We start from the raw sequence: 6,697 nt of genomic DNA, 5'->3' as shown, positions 1-6,697 counted from the left end.
TCCATTTCAGGAAGCAGACGCTGATAAGTGTTTCTTGCACTTTCAGAAAGTAGCTGGCAATGTTAAGTGACCCACGGATTCCTGGGTAATTCAATTACAGAGTGTACTAGTCGGTTAAGCGAGAAAAATTTAAACACAGTTAAGTGTAGAGCAAGCTGCAAATTATGACACTGCTAAGGATATTATTTTAAAGGGTTCTGAAATAGTTGCCGAGGTTCAGAGACCGTGAGAAAGTCAATAGTCAGACTTATGTAGGATTTGCGAGAAGTAAGGAACAGTTATTTGATCGTCGGTGCCATTCGCAGAGGGAAGATGAGAGTCACGATAGGTTAATGACAGCTAGTTTTAATAGAGGAGTCTATGAGGTGCATTCACGGTGATGTCCGAGCGTTCGTCGATGAGCAAAAAGCACAAAGCTTAGAGAAAGGTGCACGACTAGCAGATAAGCTTTGGTTGAGGCACAAAGTGAACTTCATGGAAAAACCCCATCAGCTTCACACTTTACCCGCTAGAGTTCTGCCTCCTTTGGTACCACGATGGTTTGCAAAACCAGAGAAGTCGGCAGAATGACGGAGGACATCCAAAGCAGAATCCTGCTAACAATTATGGGAATCGTTTCAGCTCCTCATGGTCAAGACAGAACAAGTTTGATCGAGGTAAGTCCATCAAGCCGCCGACATGTTACTTTTCCAGAAAAGCTGGTCAGCTGATTTCTAGCTGCCCGGAAAAGTGGAGAGTGGCGCCTAAGCGTGATGGTTTTCTCGCTAAGACATTAACTTTAACTGCTGTTGGTGAAGATACACCGCCCTTCCAAAGTTCTAAGAGAGTAGACTCGAGCAAGTGCTGTGAGTGAAGTCAGTGGCCCCTGCAAATCTGTCATGGATCTTTTTCAGCCCTTCGTCCACCATGGTTCGGTGTCATTGTCAACTGATACGTCCAACTCCATACCAATCAAGATCTTGACAGGCACTGGAGCCTCGCAGTCTCTATTGCTGAGTGATACGTTGGTGTTTTCTGAGAAGTCGTCCACTTGTGCGAGTGTTCTAATAAGAGGAATCAGTTCCAAGCACACCCCGGTGCCACCGTATACACAGTATACACCAATATACACCAGTATACATTAGTATACACCAGTATACACCAGTATACACCAGTAGTTGTCAATGCTATTGTCACCGACAAGCGTGGTTAAGAAAAGTCTCCAGAGCCAGTAGAGAGGAGAATTCTCCGTCTGTACCCATAATGTGTCGTGACACGAGCCATAAGTAAGAAGTTAGAAACCAGAGACAAAAGAGGTAAGATTAGCTGTCACCGCCATCAGCTAGGTCCTTACGGGTGAGCAACCGAATCCCTCTTTCTCTCAGCCAGTATAAGTACTTTCTGAGAAAAGTTCAATGGAACAGGTCGAAAAGATGTCAACTTCTCAACTCATTGCAGAACAACACGAAGACCTGGAGGTCTCACCTATATTTTCAAGAAGTGTTAGTGAAAGCGAAGTATCTCAGAACCCCACCTGTTACGTTACGAAGAATGGAGTGCTAATGAAAACGTGGAGACCACCCCATGTTCCCACAGAAGAGGAGTGGGCTGTCCAGTACCAGATGATTGTCCCAAAGACCTACAGACCGGACGTTTTAAGCACAGCGGATGAGACCCCCTTGCCTGGCCACTTGGGTGTCAACAAAACCTGCCAGAGGTTCTTAGACCATTTGTACTGGCTCAGTCTAAGAAAAGTTGTGGCGCAATACTGCAAGTCGTTTCACACTTGTTAGATGGCTTTGAGACCGAATCAGATCGTTCCAAAAGTACCGTTACAGCCGCTACCAGCCCTTCAAGAGCCATCCAGCAGAAGAATCGTTGTTGATTGTTTAGAGCCACTACCTAAAAAGAGGTCTGGACACCAGTATTTGATGACCATCGCGTGTGCATCCAGTAGATTTCCTGAAGCCGTGCCCTTGAGAAATATCAGTGCAAAGGTCATAGTCAGAGCTTTAACCAAGCTCTTTACACCGGTAGGTCTCCCAAGTTCTATCCAGTCTGACCAAGGTTCCAATGTTGTGTGGCATATTTCAACACGTCATGCACAAGCTTGGAGTCACACAGTATACGTCAACCGCATGTCACCCTCAAAGTCAAAGAGCTCTCGAAAGATGGCACCAAACACTGAAGAACATGATGAGAATCTACTGTTTCGAAACAGAGGAAGATGGGGAGAATTATTTCTTCTTTGGTGAATAATTTTGTCCGACATACTTTTTCTATGTCGAAAAGTGGCATCAAAACAGAGACAGTTTTAACAATGACCGACACGACAGAACCTACTGAGCTTCTAGCTTTTGAAAGACGCCTTATAGCTGATGGTTTTGCTTTTTCTTTTGGACAACACAAGTCTGTTAAAAGGGCTCTAGCTTTTGGGGTCTCGGCTTATTGGTCAAGAAATACAGTATATTCGTCTCTTCACCGCGGTGCCCATATATGATTTTCATACATCCACAATCATTATTCCATCTTAATTGGTTGACGTATTTCAATTGGTCAGACTAGCTTAAATGGTTCAACTGGACAATATCCACAACTACTTAATAGGTTGAATTGCACAAACTGTACAATCTAGCTTTAATGGATCAACTGGTTAAATAATCAAACTTGGGAACACCTCATGAGGACTGATGATGTCATACACTCAACGCAGTATTCTGTCAAGTCTAAAATTAATGAATAAAAATATCTCTGCCAATTTGAAGCAGAGACTAATGAAACTTGGTACATGTAGGCTAATACTTCTACAGGCAACACACCTAAGCCTATCAAAATTCTGTTTGCAAAGTAACTCACTCTTTCCCAGTCTCTGCCAACCAGATTTCAATAGTTTAGTAGTTTTCAGCAGGAAAAGCATTAAATAAGGCCACAAAATATCCTCTTTCTGTTAGTGGTTTTTATTGGGTTCACTACTTGTAAAGTAAAATTTGGTATTTAGTACATAATCACTATTATTATTGTACAAGCAATCGTGCATGTTGGTTTGCTCTTCGCATGGAGTTCTATGTGCTTAGTAGAAGACATGATGAATACTCTTGATTACTGTGATCTACTAGAAAAAGTTGTCAATATGACTAATATACACGAACATAATGATGTTACAGTGTCAATAAAGTACAAGAATTCAGGGCTATTCCTCTTTTTTTTCCTATCAACATCTTATCATCTTAAACTGTGGCATTTAGTACCTCAAACCCTCTTGTATTGAGTACCCTGTATATCCAAGGGATTGAAAGTTTTATACATGAAAGTTTGGGAGAACTCGAAAAAGCTGTGGAAAACTTGTCTGTAGGCTCATACTCCTACTGTATTTCTCTTTTTTTTTGAACGTGCATTATGTATTATAAAGCTCAATTAAGTTTTCTGATTAAAGCGTCGTGTTGTTTAATTCTTTAGATAGACTGTTCTGCAGTTGATTGTACCCCAAAGGATTTGTGTTCTAAAAAAAACAGGACGCAGGACAGTTTAGAAAGAGAAAACAAAAATTGCAAATTGGTTGGAGAAATAATGAAAGAGAAACAAGCAAAATAGAAAATCAACTCATCTGAGTACAAGTCCCAAGTCCAAGTGCAAGTGTACCTGAAGAGACAAGTTCAACAACAAGAGCTCCCAAAACCAGAATTACGTTGGGACTGATGCAACTCAACAAGAGTAAGAACAAGTTTGTCTCAGTAAGGTATGCTAGGGGAGGTGGCAGCCACACTTAGGATGTGCCACTCACTGCCACAAAACAAGAGTTGATTGAGATGGATAAAGATGTCTTTTTGCAGAAGGTGTTGCACCCATAGTAAAAACTTCTGATTTTACTTTTGATCTGGCTAATTTTACAGGAGAAGCTATAAATAAACTTTGAGACACTGATGGGCATGAACAGCCCTTCACCATTCAAGAATGTTTCGAAACTTACAAGTTGACAAGAGTTAGCTATATCTTACATGCCAGTCCTGTGAAGATTCTGATGATAAAGAGGTCATGGCCAATGTCTTTGGGCCTTAAACGAGCAACAGTCAGTCATCCAGAACTCCTCAAAACAAATGCAAGGCCTGGCGTCATCACTTACACACTCAAGTTGAAAATGAAAGAAAATTGTGGCAAAACCTAAAAAAGAACAGTATGAAGAGTTCTGAAAAAGCCTTGAACCGGATAGATAAAAGCAAGCAGCTTTAGTTGGAGAAATTGAAAAACTCTCCAAATTGGAGGAATTGTGGCCCATAAAGGCTTCAAAAGTTCCTGTTGAACCAGAAAGTGGTTCTACCCGTGTGCTAATGGTTGCACAACATCCTTTCCAGGGAAGAGAAACGCAGTTTTTTTTCAGCAGCAAAAAAGATGGTGGCTGTCTATGATTGATTAGGCTCCTTAGATCTACACCCTGAACATTCCAGTTTACAATTCCACCCTGAAACTACTATATCACCCTTGGATATGAAGATGTGGTCACGTACATGAGGGCCTTGGATGAATCACTCTTCATGGCCACAAGTTCCCCAGAGATCAGTTTCATACATTTTGGTGCTTGTACTAGTCATGATGTAATTGCCACTCATGACAAAGATTGTGAAAACTTATCGCTGCTGACCATTGATCCAGTTACTGAAACTTTGCCTCAGCAACTTATGGAACTGGATGAAGAAAGGTATCTGTATTATACTGCATATTATAATAGCCAGTGAGGCTGAGATGAACATGCTTTCACCAAAGGAAATTTGAAAGATTTCAGTAAAGAGACCTCAAGTTTTGGATCCTTGTTAATGGTATGTTATTTTCTAATTGTAGATCCACGCTGCAGCAGCAGCCTAGAAGCCAGCCAAAAGGTAAGTATACATTATTGGTCATACAAAATGTCCAAATTGGGCCTGTAGACAGGTTCCATGGTCAAAATAGCCTGAAAATAGCCTCCCTCCTGAAAGATGATATGATGTCACTGTTTAAGAACAGAGATTAGTTGGATTGCGTTTCTTCTTTCAGAATTATCAATGAAAGAGAAAAGCTTGAAGAGGGTGTAGGTTTGGGTGTAGCAAGAATTGTCGTTGTTACGTTCTGGCAACAATTGTTTGCAGCTACCATGGTCAGTGACAAAGAAAAGTTACCATGTATTCACCACGACTTTCAAAAAAGCTAATGGACGGCAATAGGAAGAGTGTTAGAACTCAAACAGTACCGAGAGTTCAGCAGCCTCACTGGCCTGGACGACTTTTCTTCTGCCAGGATGCCATCAGCAAAGAAGACTGCTAGAATGCCGCAGAGTCAACCAGAAAATGAAGCCAAGACTCAGTGCTTAGACTACCTCTAAAAGTTTATTAGATCTCTGGATGCTCCAGCTCTGGGCACTTTCCTGAAATTCACTATGGAAAGCGATATAAAGCCTGAACACCAGGAAGTTTTATTTACCTCAATGGATGGCGAGTTGCGGCGACCAATTGCCTGCACCTGTGGCCCGTTGTTAGAGTTACCAAGAACTTACCGTAACTACACCGAACTAGCTGAAGAGTTCACGAGCCTGCTTAGGGAAAAAGGAGCACGGGCATGTTTGATTACTAGCATCAGACTATCACTAGAAGATGTGTCTGGGCTTGTTCTTTCTGTGTTCTGACAGTGATCTGTGAACATTTAATACATGTTAGTCAGAGAAGCAAAGTTTTGCTGTAGTTCATGCTAGAGCTGAACATGAGAAATTGTTCCTGTTTGGTTTTGAATTATTGATTGCAACTAGTCAAAGAGTGGAAGCATAAGTGGAAAAGGTATGCAGTTGAAAAGGCTACTGTTTTTTTAATTGGTTTGTTAGAATTTTGTGCCTGTAGTTCAAATATCACGGTAATTTCAGTTATTCCTTTTTCTGCAACAATCTGTTGTTGGGTTTCTGTTAACTTTTAATTCCTAGATGAAAGGACCGTCTCCACAGTTATTATATTTTGTAGGTAGAAAAAGAAGTAAAGAGAGATTGAGGATGTATGTTCAACATTGTGTGCGCATTGTGTACATCTATCTTGCGCACTGACTCGTTGAAAATCGAGTTTTTCTCAAACAATCAGGTTATGAGCTTGAGATTTCTTTTGTTTGATAGTTGACGAGGGTGCAGCCCGACTCAACTATTACGCATAGAAATTGAGAGCAAATAATCGAATTGTTTTAGGCTAAATCTTACTAGTTGAGAAAACTTTGTCTAAATCCTCTTCATAGACACTTTGAAAACAAAAAGAAGCAGTCGTCATTTTGTTTGTGCTATCCACAACAGAATAGGTAGTGAGTAGCTTAGCCAATCAGAGAACAGCATTTATGGCATTCATGATAGAAGGCTTGTAGATTTATACTTTAACTCAATAGAAACATAATATATCCGTTCCATATCTTAAATAACCATTTCCTTTAGCGATTCTGGTACTTGAGGAAAAGGGCAGCTTTGTCAGTTCCTATTTTCTCTTCTATAAACAACACAATAAAGGTAAATTAACATGCCTCTCCAATGACTAGGTAAAGTCATGACACTGAAAGTAGCTTCTTCAAAAGGTGTGCAAAATTATCACTATCAACTCATGCTGGTCAATGCTGAAAGGGAGTTTTCATGAAAGAAAAACGAAACCCTCATGATGCCTTACCCAAATTCTTGAATTAGACTAGCTAAAAAAGCATCCAACTCAGTAGCAATAGATTTAGCTCTTCA

This window comes from Pocillopora damicornis, chromosome 7 (assembly GCF_964200805.1).
Source record: "Pocillopora damicornis chromosome 7, jaPocDami1.2, whole genome shotgun sequence".
NCBI classification, from domain to species: domain Eukaryota; kingdom Metazoa; phylum Cnidaria; class Anthozoa; order Scleractinia; family Pocilloporidae; genus Pocillopora; species Pocillopora damicornis.
This window is presented reverse-complemented; position numbering follows the sequence as displayed.